Source organism: Phocoena phocoena, chromosome 4 (genome assembly GCF_963924675.1).
Source record: "Phocoena phocoena chromosome 4, mPhoPho1.1, whole genome shotgun sequence".
NCBI lineage: Eukaryota > Metazoa > Chordata > Mammalia > Artiodactyla > Phocoenidae > Phocoena > Phocoena phocoena.
The window spans coordinates 116,457,299-116,474,910 of NC_089222.1; the positions used below are offsets into that span (position 1 = coordinate 116,457,299).

General features: G+C 36.9%; 1 pseudogene; it reads right to left on the reverse strand.

The window, feature by feature from the left end:
* Positions 1–3,856: 3,856 nt before the first annotated feature.
* On the reverse strand, positions 3,857–4,978 carry LOC136122454 (serine/arginine-rich splicing factor 6-like; annotated as a pseudogene).
* Positions 4,979–17,612: the final 12,634 nt, after the last annotated feature.

Sequence of the window (17,612 nt, forward strand, 5' to 3'; positions counted from 1 at the left end):
AGGAGAGCAACATATATGTAGATGGCATAAAACCATTTAGGTATAAGCTTGTTTGACTCCTGGTTCTTTATTTGGCAAGATATGTGACCACTGGTGCTTTTGTGCCTCCAAGTCTTTTTCAGAAGGATGATCATGGATCATGATGAGGACAAAAGGGTACCCACTTTAGAAAGCAATGTAGATAAGTGATTTTTAAAGTTAAATACGTAATCTCACTAAAAAGGAGACCTATATGTCTGGTCTCTGTTTCTTTAACTGTGTCAAACACTCACTGTCCCTTTAGAGCAATATTCCCTTTTAAAGCAAGAAGAGAAAACCTAAACTTGACTTGGAGATCAAGCAATACACCAGCTGCCTAATTACCTGCAGGCACTTGCAGACCATTCCAGAATATCATTCTGTCTGGAAAGGTCTCCTCCTAACAACATTTACATTTCTTATGAACACTGTGCTTAGGTCACAATACCTGTTAAATTACAGAAAACTGAGTCTCAGCTCCATCTCTAAAATAAAGGGAATGGAAAATATGATCTCTCAGGTCTTTTCTTGTTATAATTTTCTATGATTTTATGATTCTCTGGAGATTCGTTCACCAGGAATTGTTGGGAGAGAGGATTAAAGAAGAAAGAATAGTGCAGGAGAGAATGCTGGTACATTTAAAGTGGAGGGAGAGCCAAGTTCTCAGTCCACTGATACATTGAGAAAAAGCTTATAATCCATCATATTACTTTATGGTTACCAGCTCTCCAATAATGGAAGGAAATCTGCAACTGAATATGAGAATGTGTTGTGGGTCACATTTTGAACTTCAAACTTAAGAATGCAATTTTTGTGTACATTTCTTGAAGCTGTGGGAAGGACATAAAAGGGAAGATATTCACCCTCTGTACCTACGTAGCTTCATTCTTGGTATGAGCAATGATGGGTGTGAGCTTGGAGGTAGGATGGGGGCACTGGGGGCAGCAGCTGGTAGAGCTGCAAGAGAGCCTTCTGACAGCTCTCTGTTGCTGGTAGAGTCCCAGTTATATGTTCCCGCCACAAAGTATACATTTATCAGCCTAAGTCAAGAATGTAAATTATCACTTCTCACTTTTCATAAGTTGTACAGAATGCAATTCTGATTCTTAGGTATGTAATCTTGTAAAGTTTCAAACGTATTACAGGGAAAACTCCGAACAAGCCTATAACTGTTAGATGTCTATATCTAAATTTTCACCATGAGCAGCTTTGTGTATTTTTTTTTTTCCCTCAGTGAACATTTTATTGAAGCAATAAAGCACAAAGCAAGTTAACAAAGTGGGAGAAAGAAGATACCAAGAGAAAAGATGGTAACAACACATTTAAGTCACAGGAGCAGGAAGGACTTGAACTGGCCATAAAGGCATTATGGCATGTCAACACGCTATCACATAAAAGAAAGGGGGATCCAGTTATCATTCACTTCTAGTTTGCTCTCCACCAGCTTAATACTCCATCTAGCCATAGATGAACATGTGGCAAGTTGTAGAGACGCAGATTCTACTTAAAAGTTAGCAAGGAAATTAACGTTTCATTGGTCAAGTGGGCCAGTGTTATAAATACAGTGGTTTAGCACGTCCAATGATGCAGGTCCACAGGTGTGGGATAGGAACTAGAATTTTAATAAGCTGACCTTTGCTGCTAAATTCTTATGGGTGCAGACATTTACCTATACAATTACCCACGTGGTGGGGGGGCGGGAGGGGCAGCTAACAATGCAAACAAACCTGCCATGTGATGGAATATCGACACAAGAAAGCCCAGTTGAAGGATGCTGCATACTTTTAGAAAGCCTAATTTCACACTGTAGTATTCCCCTCCTTCATTTTAAAAGGCTGTGGTTTTAAAAGCTTTTGTTCTTTGCCTGAAAACAAGAGAACTTTGGTCAAAACCAATTCTTAAAAGTAACTTGTCCTTAAACATAATTTGAAAGGCAGTGGAGGCTTGTTTCCTCATATAAGTGTCCTAACTTTTGTTCTTTCAAACAGGCAAAACAATGAACTAGAATTACAGGTACCAGTTTCTTCTCTCAAAATCTGAAGTTTATATTGAAAAAAAACACCATATTTCCTATGAACATCTAAAAAATATATATATCTAAAGCATTAAAGAAAATAAGGTCTTAGAAGAAGCATCAACCTTTTGGGGTACTATGTTCCTAAGATTAGGCTCTAAGATTTCATAACAGGAAGCCCAGAAATTATTAGAACAAGTCTTTTTACATGAGCAAACACTCCCAGTTACAGTATCGTTTTGGCATCTAGATCTTTGACTCAACGTTTTCCATGCAGTCTCAATTTTACTAGGCTTTCCTTCTGGTATCTGAACCTACAAACCAACTCTAGATTATGATGCTTTCTAGGCACACCTGCAGCACAATGAGTGGTACCCACCACACCCTAACACTACCCAGCCCTTAACACCTTATATAGAGTGACAGCTCCCAGGAAGATGTTAAAGCTGAGCCAAATAACCTACATCTTGATTTCAGACTAAGATTAATGAGTGCTTTAAATGAAATTACCTTATTTAAAGAATCTGGAGAAAGAGATATATATGTAAGGTAATTCATTTCTCAAACTGCAATCTCAACTAACTAGGCTTAACGGATGTATGGACTAATTGGTAACCCAGTAACTCCTACAAATTGGCAGTATTATAAAATTCGGTTCCCACAGTATTCATTACCCTTCATGATGAAGTACAAAAGTTTAGGGTTAACCTGTTTAAATTTTTTCCAAGCCAACCACATAAAGTTTTACAAGGATGATCTAACCAATTATCACAGAACCCCACTAACTAAAGGGGACTGATTGGTAGGTGGAATTTTAATTTAATCAGTAACTGATTTATCAAGCGATCTGTTTTAAGTGTCTGTTAAGGATCTTTCAGTAGAAAATGCAATATTTGCTTTTCCATTTTGAATAACACACCAAATTTCTGATCAAAGAAATTTGTACATAACAAACATTAGAGACCACGGAATCTTATTCTAACAAAACACTAATTACAATGACCACTTCCAGAAAGTGGGATTACCAGGCTAGATAAGATCCCAAGTAATAGGAACTATTTTTTGAAGAGTTCAATCAATTTAAGTTTGAAAACGGTTTCATTATTTTAAAAATCTATTAATTTAGGCAAAATTGTATAACAGATCGACTATAAAATCTTTTATTTTTAACTTAACCTGTTTAAGGGGCCAATATGACTTTGGTAAATTTGAATAACAGGACAAAATAATGTTATCCAAATTGAATAATTTATTGCTGGTCTGAGACTTGCCTTGTTTTACACTTAAGTAGAATTTACATTATTTCCACAGACAGCAGATAATCAATATTTAAAGGAATTTAAGAGTGACCTATTCAATAAGGCAGTCATCTTGGTAGCAAACTTTTATTGAAATCTTACATAACTCAAGCTTTATAAAAAGCCAACATAATTCGAAATTGGGTTCTCCCTCTAAAGCCCTAAGTGTTCAAAGCTTGAAACGGTTAATTTAAAATTAAGCAAACAAATATAACAATGACAGAAACCGCTGCAGCAGATCCTGCTGAAGTACTTAAAAAAAAAACAAAACCTAAATTAGCTTAATCTTTACAAAAGTTATTTTAGCTCAAAAGCTATAAAATCAAAGTTATCTTGATTCTACAAAGGGAGAGGATCCTTGACCTCATCTTTTTCATCAAATTTGGCTACAAATCCAATTTTTGTATGCCCCTTTTTCCGGGAGATTCGTCTTGCAGAAGAGGCCAAGTACAAACGTGGAAGAGTAACTCCCTAAGCAAGTAGGAAAGTGTTCTGTAATAGTGTGCAAAGAATGTAGAGTTGTGGGTTAATTTCTGGAGCTCAATCTGGATCGTGACCTTGACTTTGAATGAGAACTAGAACGGGATCTTGAAGCTCTTTTTGGTGGAGGGGACACAGAACGGGCCTTTGGGGGTGGTGCAGGTAGGGGTGACTTGTAACGAGACTGGCTCCTTGATCTAGGTTTTGACTTTATATCACCTTCTCCATTTTCTTTGGGGGAACGAGATGGAGAACGAGACCTGCTTCGAGACTTCTCATATTCATCCTTCGATCTGCTCCGAGAGCGCAAACGGGAGCCTCGATCAGACTTAGGTTTAGATTTGCTTTTTGATCTAGATTTCCTGCCTTTTGAATGAGAACATGATCGACTTTGCTCCGAGACCTGGACCAGGAGCAACTTTTTGAGATACTTCGAGATCTACTGCGGCTGCTCCTACGACTTCTACTTCGTGACCTTCTTCTAGTCCGTGACCTTGATCTGCTTCAAGAATAAGACCGCCTGTGGATTGTTCGTGGTTTATCTTCCATTAGTCTAATATTTCTCCCATTGATTTCTGTACCGTCCAGCTTATCCAAAGCACGCTTCATGTCCGAGTAGGAGCGAAACTCACTGATGCCTTCATTTGTGCGTTCTTCGTGATCATCCGCATAGGTTACTTCACCTGCTCGTCTCATGAAATCCTTTAAATCTCGCCAACTTTAAAGACTAGAAAGGTGTTCTACAATAAGCCTGAATTCTACGCGTACAGGTGGTCCAGATTCACTTCTGCCAGAGGTTCTCTGACTGCCGTATCTGCCTCTACCACTGCGGCTTCCGTAGCTGTAGCTGCCACGCTCGCTCCACGATCACGTGCTCCACGATCACGTGCTCCACGATCACGTGCTCCACGATCACGTGCGCCACGATCACGTGCGCCACGATCACGTGCGCCACGATCACGTGCGCCACGATCACGTGCTCGCCGCAGAGCTCCCTGCCGTTCAGCCCATACACGGCATCGCCGGCGTCGCCACAGTCTTCGAACTCCACAAAGACATACCCCCTTTTAAGGTCTATTTCGAGAAGGTGGCCATAGCCACTGAAAAAGCGCTGTATGTCCTTCTCCCGGACGTTGTAGCTCAGGCGTCCTAGGTGGACATGTGGCATCTCCATGGCGGGCGAGGGGCCCGAGGGTCGGCTGTCGAATGGTGGACCGCAGAGGCAGAAGCTGCAGGGCAGGGGCGGGGACAGTGAGAACCCAGACACGCACCTCCCACCGCAGCGGTGGCCGGGTCTAGCCGCACGATCAGCTTTGTGTATTTTTGACTTTTCACTTTCTTTGTTGCCTTGTGGCTCTCAGCACCACACACTGTCGGTCAATTTAAAACCTGTAAGTGCATCTGAGAGTAAATTGGACATAAATGAATAATCAAGAAACTGCACGTGTTCCTTTGGAGACATTTTAGTTTTTCTGCAAGTTACAGTTGGCACAAATTGTGTTCACTGCAAAAGAGAAGGGAATGAATGTTTGACGGAAAGGAATTACCTGTTCACTTGTTAACTTTTCGTAGAGTTCAACCATATTAAGGAAAAAACTTATTTCTGGGCTTCCCTGGTGGCGCAGTGGTTGAGAGTCCGCCTGCCGATGCAGGGGACACAGGTTCGTGCCCCGGTCCGGGAGGATCCCACATGCCGCGGAGCGGCTGGGCCCGTGAGCCATGGCCACTGGGCTTGTGCATCCTGAGCCTGTGCTCCACAACAGGAGAGGCCACAACAGTGAGAGGCCCGCGCACAGCAAAAAAAAAAAAAAAAAAAAAAGCAAAACTTATTTCTTACTCACTGTATTCTTAACACATAACATAATATCTGACACAGAATAGGTACGTAATAAATATTTTTAGCGGTTTTTGAGTAAAGGAGCAAAGAAAAGCTTAGGTTTTATGTGAAAAGATATAAAAGAGAGATCAAAAACAATGTGTGTATATTTGGTTGGATAAGCTGAAAATCCCCAGTATCCAGCTTTGTTTTTAAAAAAAAAAAGAAGTAGTCCAGGTTCTGTTTTTGTTTCGTGATTGGAAACAAAGGTAATATATTAAGGAGTGAAATAATAAACACACCAATTTCTTAAAGTCAAAATAGCCCCAAGAATATGGAAACAAATCAAGTGGACTTCAAGCATCATTTTTTCCCTTTCATCTGAACACTTTGTTGAATTGCAGAGAAATAGAAAGTCACAGAGGGGGAAGGTTGGAAGGTATGAAGAAACCAAATTTTAAACTGAGTTAAAAGAAGAACTATAATTAGCCACAAATTAAGGAAAACTACTGACTTGAACACTCCAGATTAGAAATAGTTGACATCAAAGGATGTAGATCAACTAGTAAGACTGTTTATTTTCAAACAGAAGGTCAGGGAAGAGCAATGTTGAAATAAGGTAGAAATAACAACCATGAGAAGAGAGAGAAAAGGTCGAATTTAGGTGCTTTCATCCATATCACTGTCTTAGGAAAAAAATGCAAAATAATAACACCACCTCTGACTTGTGTGTGTGTCTGAGACAGGGCTGATCTGTGCTGTCATTAGTCAGCTGTTGCTATGGAAAACCACTGAGGAAAAGAGAAAAAAGGAAGGTTAATAGTGCATCCCAATATTCATCTATCTGCCCCCTGGGTTTTCTCAGTAATAAGCAAAAGAAAATTTTAAAATATTCCCTTCCTGAAGGAGAATACAGTCCATATGTCAATCTGACGGTAAAGAAACTGAGTTGGAGGTAAGATTTCAAGGAAAATTGACACTCAGAAGAACTTTATGGAGGGTTACAGAAAAAGAAAAAAGACTTAAAAGAATAAAATGACTTTCCAAAGGCATCAACAAAAATCATCTATGATTTTTCAATAATAGAGATTAAAAGGCCAATGATAGCATCTCTTCAACAGTGTATTTATTTAATATCTTAATTTCTAACATTGTACAAATAACATTTTCCAAATGAATATTTGTTGGGATAATGAGGAACATCTTGACACACTAATGAAACACAATTACAAGGCTTTTCTGCAGACCCAGCTGAATGAAGAACGATTCTTAGCTGCTCTGTGAATTTTACCAGTTTATTCTCAGTCTGGGATTGCATCTTATGCAAAGCTGAAGGTTGAGGAGGTGAGGAGAGGTTCAGGTGCACCCAAGGCTACAGGGGAGAGTCTTAACTGTGACTGAGTGCCTGTAAAACTTGGCCCCAACCTGATCAAACTTCTAGACGTAACTCCCAGTTTATAGAAAATATAAGAAATAGAGAAACATGTTAGATGATACCATGAAGATGGAATGATCAAACTCTAGAGTGTGGGGAATAACAGGACAAAGGACACAAATTTGTCAACAAATAAATTGAAATTTTAAAAAAAAAAGAGAAAAGAAAACTAATAAACTAAAAGAGACTGTGACATACCAAAAAAATGCAATGAGAAAACCATGTTAAATACTAATTCAAATAAATCAATTCTAATAAAACATTTATGAGACATCTGGTGAAATTTGAACACTAAGTATTTGATTACCTTAAGACATGATTGTTAATATTTTTAGGAATGTTAATGATATTATGTTTCAAAAAGTTTTTACATTCTGAAATTTTTAAGGATGGAATGATATGATGTCTGGGAATTGTTTCAACATTACCTGAGGTGGAGCTAAAGTGGGTAGGATTACAGATGAAATAAGGTTGGTGTAGTTTGATAGTTGTTTAAGCTGGGTAATGGGAACATGGAGTTCATTACACTAACCTCTCTCCTTTTTTTACATCTTTCAAATTTAAAAAAATGAAAACATCAGTGAGAGCTATAAAGATGAAATTAAATAACAAAGAAATTCACTCCATGACATAAAAGTATATTAAAATATTTGAACCATTTTTAATTTTTCTAGTTTTCCCATTTTAAATTATGCAAAATAACTTGACCATTTGTTACTTCATTTTAAGGGAGGCAAAGTTTCAGAATGGAAAACTGGAGAGTTGTGCAATCAGAGTTCAAAGAGAAGTTAAAATCATGGAGTTTGCCTTCCCACCATGTGTTTTAAATTTCTATGAATATAAAATTCGTATTTCTTATCATGGCTTAGAAGGAGTTCTGATCTACCTCTAGCTACGGCACAAATTGCCAGAAAAATTGATCTTCCCTGATCATCCTTTCTAACTCCTTTGTCAGGCTTTATTTTTCCTCCTAGCACTGATCCCTAAATTAAATTATGTGTGTGTATTTCTTTTTTTTTAAATTTTTAAAAATACATTATTGTTCCCTTTTTAAAATTTTATTTATTTATTTTTGGCTGCGTTGGGTCTTTGCTGCTGTGCACGGGCTTTCTCTAGCTGTGGCGAGTAGAAACCACTCTTCGTTGCGGTGCGTGGGCCTCTCATTGCAGTGGCTTCTCTTGTTGTGGAGCACGGGCTCTAGGCACACAGGCTTCAGCAGTTGTAGCACGCAGGCTCAGTAGTTGTGGTTCACGGGTTCAGCCGCTCCGTGGCATGTGGGATCTTCCCGGACCAGGGCTTGAACCCGTGTCTCCTGCGTTGGCAGGCGGATTCCCAACCACTGTCCCACCAGGGAAGCCCTGTGTGTGTATTTCTGTTCATTGGTTTCCCTATTCTCTCTCTAGAATGTAACATTCATGATGACAGTATTTTGCTTTGGTCATGACTATAACCCTAGCATTTAGAAAAAGGGTTAGCCCATATTAGGCACTGAATAAATACTTGCCGCAAATGAATTTGAAATCCAAACACATGTATTTATGACAGATAGTTACCTGGGCTTTGTTAGAATTATTTTTGTGATAGGGAGCTCACAACTTCATGGAGCATGCATTCCATTGCTGGACAGCAGCCATTGTTGGAAAGTGCTGCCTCCTGTATTAGGCTGAATGTTTCTTCTACTTTTCACTCACTGCTCTTAATTCTCCCTTCAGGTGCTGTATGAACATCGCTACCATCTGTATTGAATAAGGATGAGCTCCTTTCCTCAGTGAACATTTGGCCAAAGGTGTCCTCTTGCTTGGAGTGCATACTAGTGTTTATTTGGGACCCATAAACAGTTATCACCCAAAGTCAAGCTGCCATTCTGGAGTGCTGCCAGAACCAGGTCTGGTGTCCATTGAATCTCTTTCTCTTTCTCTCTCTCTCTCTCTCTGTTTCCACTGCATCAGGGGTGGGTAAAATTTTTCTGCAAACCCTTGGAACAGAAGGGGTATGATTGAATCTCATTTCCCAGAGAGTAGAGGTCTCCACCCTTGAAAGTCATATGTTTAACAGAAGAAGCCCTAAGATGACACCACTTTGGCCCGCTTCTTTTTTTTTTTTTTTTTGAGAAAAGCTACCCTTACTACAAAGGCAACTTCCCTTCTAAGGATAAAATGGTGACTTTCTGATACCAATCTCATTAGGGACAGAAATAAAACAAAACAAAAACCCAGCTCACCATATGGACTTCGTATATGACTTCAATATGGGCCTTAACAGAAAAACTATAGCTTGTTCATATATACATCGCCTTATATCCACTCTATAAAATAAAAGGGCCATTTGTCTCCATGGGTGAAGAATCCAGACAGGACTAAGATGACTGGGATTAGAAATATGTCACTAACTTACTATGTTAGTAAAATCAGAGCAATGTAATAAATAGGAATTCCTAAAGAGGGTTCATATCAATAATACATTTTAGAAAAAAAAATATTGACATGTTTGCTTTCTAATACATTGTCAGAATATTTGGAACTTTCCAGAATGTGTGGAGGAATGATATCCCATCAAGTTTTCTGAGTGGTGGAAGAATAGGTTTGCTTCGCCAACTTGTTACATAAGAAAAGCATATGTCAACCCAAGGGTACTCTGAGATTACTGCATTTGTACTAAAATAAAAAGATGAATGATCATTTGAATATTTCTAAAGCATAGATATACATGTTTCACCTACCTAGCTGATGTTTCTAAAAAGAAATTTCCTAACAGTTTTTTATGAATAAAGCAGACAAATTTTCATTGTCACACGAATGAGAAAGAAACAAAAACCAGAATTCTGAAGAGCTCCAAATTGTTTCAGGAAATGTATTATGTATTTAATTTATTTTCTCCATAATATTGATACTTCAAAATAGATACACAATCTCTATTTTACAAATAAGGAAATCTCAATTAAGAAATGCAACCTCCCAATGGTCTCATAAATAATTAATGGTAAATTTAGGTTTGAACCTATTTCTAATTAGTTCCATTATAATATGTTGCCACATTAGTGCATTTAGGGAATATTAAAGATGAGCATTTTAGGGATAATACATTCATGGTTTTAAGAGAATCAGAAGTAACTAAAATTAACAGTGACAAATTTGTGTGTGAGCATATGTATCTTACTTTTATGAACTGAAATCCACACAGTACTTTAAATCTGTAGGAACTTTAGCTCTCTACTATGACTGGATAATAACACAACTTTTCTATTTCTGATGTCATCCTTCACTCTAGATAAGTGAAACACACATGTGCATGAAGAAAAAGACATCCCAGGAAGTGTTCATTACACAACCTTTTGTAAATTGTTCTTTATGGTATGTTTTATGCTACTGAAGGATTGAAACATATATGTGGCCACAGCTTTGAATTCCTATTAAGAAGAAAGATTAGAGAGGTTCTCTTCTAAAACTGAGAGGGCTCTGGAGAAGGATGGTAAAGTGACATACTCTAGACACAGACTAGAATTCTGTTTCCTCCACATACTAGGTATGTGACATTGGTGAGTAAATACACTAAGTAGCCATTTCTCATTTTGTAAAATATGGATAATAATAGTGCATGTCTCATAGGGTAATTATAAGGATTACATAAATTGATGTAAGCAAACAACTGAAAATAGTGCCTGGCGTGTATTAAACACTACTTAAATGTTAGTTGCTATTATTACTATTATGCTCTTTTACGGCTGGATTCAAAGAAGAGTTTATTCTAATAGAATGAAGAGACTCTGTAAAGGGAACTTCTGTCTTCCAGTTTCTGCAAGTGTTAAATTTAACATTTTCTGTCTCCAAACACTAGACTCTTCTTTGAAAATCATCAGGTAACACATTTACTTTATTAATAAATTTTTATAAAAAACTCATAAAAGCTATCTCATAAAGCATCACGAGTTATATGGCTAGGGTAATATTTTAAACTTACAAACTTTAATTCAATTTTATAAATAAACTCACACTGATTGTGTTATTTAGATTTCCCAGACATCTAAAAAGTATTATCTTTTTTTTGTTGTTTTTTGTTTGTTTGTTTGTTTTTTTCCGGTACGCGGGCCTCTCACTGCTGTGGCCTCTCCCGTCGCGGAGCAACAGGCTCCGGATGCGCAGGCTCAGCGGCCATGGCCCACGGGCACAGCCGCCCCGCGGCATGTGGGACCCTCCCGGACCGGGGCACGAACCCGCGTGCCCCGCATCGGTAGGCAGACCCCCAACCACTGTGCCACCAGGGAAGCCCTAAAAAGTATTATCTTCATGGAACTGAAAACAGGATTCTGTTTCCATGAAATAATTCTCTCTTCTGATGTAAAACACTTAAGTCTACTTAATTTATGCGCTTTACACAATTTTTATTTATGTTGATTTGTAATATTTGCTAATTTATTAAATAGGAAATGTCATGTGAACACATAATCCAAGATTTAGTCCAAAGCAAAGAATCCACATTATTTTTTTTAATTAATATTTGCTTGACATCAAAGACTCAAATTGAAAATTCCTATACTTTAAAGATGTTTGCAAACCTTAATATCATGACTTTTATTAAAATGTTTCTGACTAATATTACCAAAAATTAAAATAGATATCCAATTCCTTACTTTTAGGTAATATTGTAAACTACCACCACGTTTAGTTTTACATAAATTCCTCATTCAATCATTCATTCACTCACTTGTTCATTAATCACTGATCAAACCTTCTCAAACAGCAAGGAGTATTCCAAATTCTCAAGCTTTTTGTAGAACAAGTAACATTTCATGTTTAACTGTTTTCAGATAGCCAGTGTATTTTAATTTAGGGGTTTGTAAAGTAATATCATAAATACCATCTTATCTGATAAAATTAGGGTAAGAACATGCATAAAATAATTATAAATTAAGAACATTTTATTAAATGCACTAATGGAGTTTCAAAGTATGGCAGGAATAGTGACTGATAGAAAAAATTACAGTGAAGAGGATTGGGGAAGCCTTCATGAAGAAAAACTGCATTTGAGTTTACCTTTGAATGACTGGGACAGAGTTTTAGTTGCTAGAGAACAGATGAAACAGCACAAATTAAGATTCAAAGGCAAGTAAGTACAAGCTGTATTGAAGAATGATGTAATGCAGTGCAGCTGGCACATAGATGCCACTTGGGCACAGCACAGTATGAGACTAGAATATTAGAAATAAGTCAGTCTGGGAAAGGGCGTGTGTGCCATGCTGTAGAATATATAGAGTTTCCCTTCGGTAAGCAAGCGGAAGGAAGTCAGCAAAGGCTTTTGAACCATACAGAGACCCTTGGCAGGGCCTAGTTTTAGCAAGATGACAGCCATGGTGGTGAGGGATGGATGTGCTCACGTGCACGGGGGTCAGTATCGCTATCCAGTCTATTACCACTCCTTTATCAGTGCTTTTCAAAAGCACTGTGACTTACTATGATATCCCCCACAAGTCACCTACAAATGTATAAGTATATAAAGTGTAAATAATCACTTACATCCATTGGGCAGAAAACAACTTTTTTTGATCTTTTATTGATGACACGTTGTAATGGATTCTTAAGGTTGCCGTGACAAAATATCACAAATACGGTGGCTCAGAACAACAGAAATTTATTCTCTCCCACTTCTGGAGGCTAGATGTATGAAATCAAGGTGGTAGCAGGGCCATGCTTTTTCTGAAGGCTCCAGGGGAGGATTCTTCCTTGCCTTTTTCTACCTTATGGTGGTTGCTGGTAAACTTTGGCATTCCTTGGTTTGTAGATGCAACTCCAATCTCTGTCTCTGTCATCACACGGTGTTCTCCTTTCTGTCTGTTTCTTCTCCTCTTCTTATAAGGACACCAGCTATATTGGATTTAGGGTCCATCCTACTCCAGCATGACCTCATCTTAACTTGATTACATCCTTAAAGACTCTATTTCCAAATAAGGTCACATTTACAGGCATCAGGGCTTAGAACTTGAACATATCCTTTTGGTGGACACAATTCAACTCATACCACATATAGATAAGATTTTAAAATGTGATATTCAGACACTTCTGTAGTGAAAAATGCTAAACTATCTCTAAGAGCCTTGCACAAATTACGTATTACTGAGAAGTGATTGGTAGGTGCCTTGGCCATGGAACCCCAGCACCTCACTGAGGAAAGAGCAGATGATTTTTATCTGATTTTTCCAGAAAAATCTAACTCATATGTGCTGTATTTTGCTGAAAGATCAAGTCACCAGTTGTGTTTTATTTATTAATTGATTTAAATATCAGATTGCGTAAGGTAGTTAGTTATAATCTAGGAAAGGATCATTACTTTTATCAAAGTGAATTCTCGATTCTTTCATCATACTGTTTTTCAAATGATTCTTGTCTCCAATTTCCTCTTTCCCTACTTCTGAATCATCATTTATCCTGTTTCTCCATTTCTGCCCATTTTCCACATACAAAGGTAAAGCTCTGTGTCAACTGCAACCATAAAAAAATATGTGTGGTTTCCCGTCTTCCAAGTTAATGAGGAAATGTGAAGCAATACTACTCCTACTGCCCTAAAATAAAGGCTACCATCAATAGCCATGTTAGGAGCTAAGCCTGCACTACCAAACTGTTTCCACAATTTAAACAGTATTTCCTAAACTTACTGATGAACATTTAGTGAAGGCAACAATCAGAAGTGATGACAAAGTATGCCTACCAAATTTCAATCTACCAGAACTATCTCTTTCAACTGAGAGTGGATTGGTCTGATGGGTGTCATAGTTCTTCAGAATCATTAGGTGCTGCCCATTGCTTTCTGCCTCATAGTGTCTCTCCTTCTCTCTCTCTCACATTCTAAACTAATTCGTATTTATGTCTCTTATCAAGTCAAAATTTATTTTTCTGCCACAGAATAGTGCACTCCAACAAGTGCACAACTGTATAGCGAACATCGTAAATACTATAAAATATTGTTTTGCACATTGTTTAAAAGTGTTCTCATTGGCCAGACACTGTAAAGCAAAATGTTTGTGCTATGCATATTTCATTACTTACTGTTCTATCCATAATTTAAATCACTGTCATTTGTCAGATTAGCAGATAGAGAGAGAGAATGATATGAAGAAACAACTACTCTGTTTATGCATCATGGCAAATCATGATCATTCATTTTTTTTTGCAAGAAACAGTAAATTTGAGCTTAACTCCGGTTATAGACATTAATGATTTTCATGATGTCTTTGAATACAAAAGAAGAAAGTAACAAAAACTCATTGTGTTAAGTGAATTATTTAAAAGCTAGAATTTTTAAGGAGACTGTTAGAGAATGTATTGAAATCAATCATCTACATTTCACTGGTGAAGTCTGCCATTTTTCAATGGTTGGTTTAATTCATTTTGTTGTCCTTATTTAGAAGTCGCATATACTGTTCAAATATTTTGTTTTTCCCTGCACATAGAATCTGCTGTCTTGTTCCAATCATCACACTACTTCTATTTTGGAAATATATAAAGCATATCCCCAGTTTTTGCCTAGGTAAAATGTCAATTCTGGACATTAGCTTTTATTTTATTTATACAGGTAGAGCACTTTTACATTTGTCATAGTAAATAAGTTTAAACCAATAAGCTTAAAATAGTCCTAATTCAGTAGTGCATAGGGAATTTAGACTTCAGTGGGGAGAAAAAGGTGCATTCAGCACATATTGCCATAAATTTGTTCAGGTGGAACAGGATTGGGTGACATAATAGTCAAGCAGCAGGCATGGTGTGACAGCTTATAGACAGACAATGAAATGGAACTTTGAAGAGAGGAGCAGCTGTATTATGCTGTATTCTTCAATTAAAGCTATTAAGGCAGAAGGAAATCATCTTCACTTCCACCTTCATGATTCTGGGCTGTCTCTCTGCATTGTCCTAATAAAGCCTGATGTACTATATATTTCATCATGACAAAACATAATTGATGTCATCAACATTTTAAAATTATCACTGTATAATATATGCTTTTGAGAAACACTGTATTATTGTAAATGTTCAAACTCTTATTTTGAATTATATTGAAGATCATGACAGTATATTTTAAAAATGTTCTCAGTAGCAAATGAGTCATTTTGAAGACTACCTTTCTAATTAATATCACAAGAGTTGAAGTTTCTTTTTAATCTCTTCCAGAAATTATAAAAATAATAGCTTCTCCCTTGGAGTTACGAAAGGTAAAAGCCACAATAAGTCAAGCAAATGTACATCACTCAGAAGCCATTTCTACCTTTATGAAAATTATAGTGTAAAAATGATGGGGGTAAATGTGATAGACACTTTCACCCCCCTGAACATACATGTCTCTACATTGCTCTTTTGTGCCTTGTCAACATAAAATATTAGAAAAATTATAGCCCTATGTTTAATTCAGAGATTTGAGCTTTTATAATTAAACATTTTCCATTCATTAAGAGGAATATTGTTTAGGATAAAGCAAAAAATATATATAGAGGCAATGAATTCTGGAAAGACCTTGGTTCAAATTCTGGCCCTGTCACTTATCAGCTGAGTGATTTGAATTAAAATGAAAAGATTGTCAGTGTTAGACTTGGGGCTATTTTTCCACTACTGTCTCATGGGCCAAAGACAGTGCCTGGCACACAATGACACTTAATACTATGTGTTGAATAGAAGAATGACTGAATGAAAGCTCTTGGAAGAAATTATCATGGTATTTGTAAACTCCTTGGTATTACAACCTTTCTGACTTTGACTCTTCACAGCTCCTTCACTTTCCACAATAACAGGTTGGGATAATATAATCTACTGAAATTTATCCATATTGTAATATTTGGGTTCAATTATTACATGTAGCAGAGTCCTTCATTCCCTTTTAAAAAGGCAAACTAAGAGTAACCATATTTTTCTAAAATGTAATGCAAAATAAACAATCCTTCACAAATTTTGAAAGAACTTGAAGAGAAATAGTTCACATGTATCTTTCCAGAATAAACTTATAATAATTTCAATTTATAATAATAAACTTCATAATAATAAACATAATATAATATATAATTATAATATATATTATATTAGATATAATATATAATTATAATATAATAATAATAAACTTATAATAAACTTCAATTTGATAAGATTTAGTGTAAAATTAAAAAAACTAAATAATTCTGATACACAGAAGTACAACGAACAAATTACAAATAGGTGTGATAATAACTTTATTTTTATATTCATTTCTAACCTTTCTGATATTTTGCAGGATAAGTTATGGGTCCCATGACAAATACGCTTCCCAATCCTCTCTATGGTGTCCAGCCAGGCCTGCTAGAGTTATGACACAGACTGGAAGCTGGTGTTTATAGAACAAGTCAGGGGATGATTCATAGCTCCTAAAAAACAGCATTTCTTTTAAGTAAAGCTATCCTGGACAGCTACCATTTTATTATAATATCATACTGTTTTTATTCTTTCCTTGTTCAAAATTAAAGAGAAAGGTATCAAACAATTTTGAACTATGTAATCACCATATGAAAATGTCCAACTCCCAACTTTATCTTCCCAGAACTGACTTCAATAAAATAAAAACTACCTTTTATCTCATAGATTTTTGAATCATGCACAGAGCTTGCCGATCTGTCACTCTCTCACACAAAACTAATGTGACTGCCGTTGTGAAGAACATAGCTAACACGGTCCCCCCATCTCCCTTGGCTGCCAAGGAATTTACACTTTACAGAAAAGCAGGAACCTCGGTGCTGACTTTGTTTTTGTAGGGCCCCTTGCCATATGGCTCTTGGGTAATTAGACACTTCAGGAATCACCTCACAGCTGTCCTTATATAGCCATATAATTCTTTCTATCTTTTCCTGCAAAATTAACCATTTCTACTGTTTTCTCAACCTCTAGTTTTAAAAATAATTTTTTTCCTCAATGTGTTGGTGTTTGACTCTCTTTTCTGGATTAAAGGAAAACCAAAGCAAACCAAACCCTGAGTTTGCAAACTTTTTGTCAGGTCTTGGAGTAGATAAGTTTGTCTCCGTTCTTTGATAAGAGCATTGTGTCTCTGTTCTTTAGGAAGTCTGGTAATATGTCTTATTTATTTCTATATCAATACACACCTGGACTAGACTGGAATCACTAGTAAACAGAGAGAATTCACAGTTGGCAATATAAGGTGAAATTCTTTGTGTCTTCATTGTGGCTCCCAGGGGGAATTTTTGGAGATGACATTGATTTTAGGAAATTGTTTCTCTTATCAACGTAGTATGAAATATACTCTTTGAAATGGGTGTTGAATTGCACGTGTGTGTGCGCACAGATATATTTACTAACTCTAGACCCCTTCATTCAACACTCGGTCTAATAGTTACACAAAAAGAATATGGCTGCAGGAGGAACGATTCCCTGAGCTATTGTATGTATTTATTTAAAACTGGTGAAGACGTCTCAAAGAAGACTGATTGGGGTGTTCAAAGCCTGAAGCTGCTGGCTTCTCCATAATGATTGTCTGGAATGAATAACTTAGGACTTGAGAAATGTACTGCTGAGATTCAAGGGATATATCTTT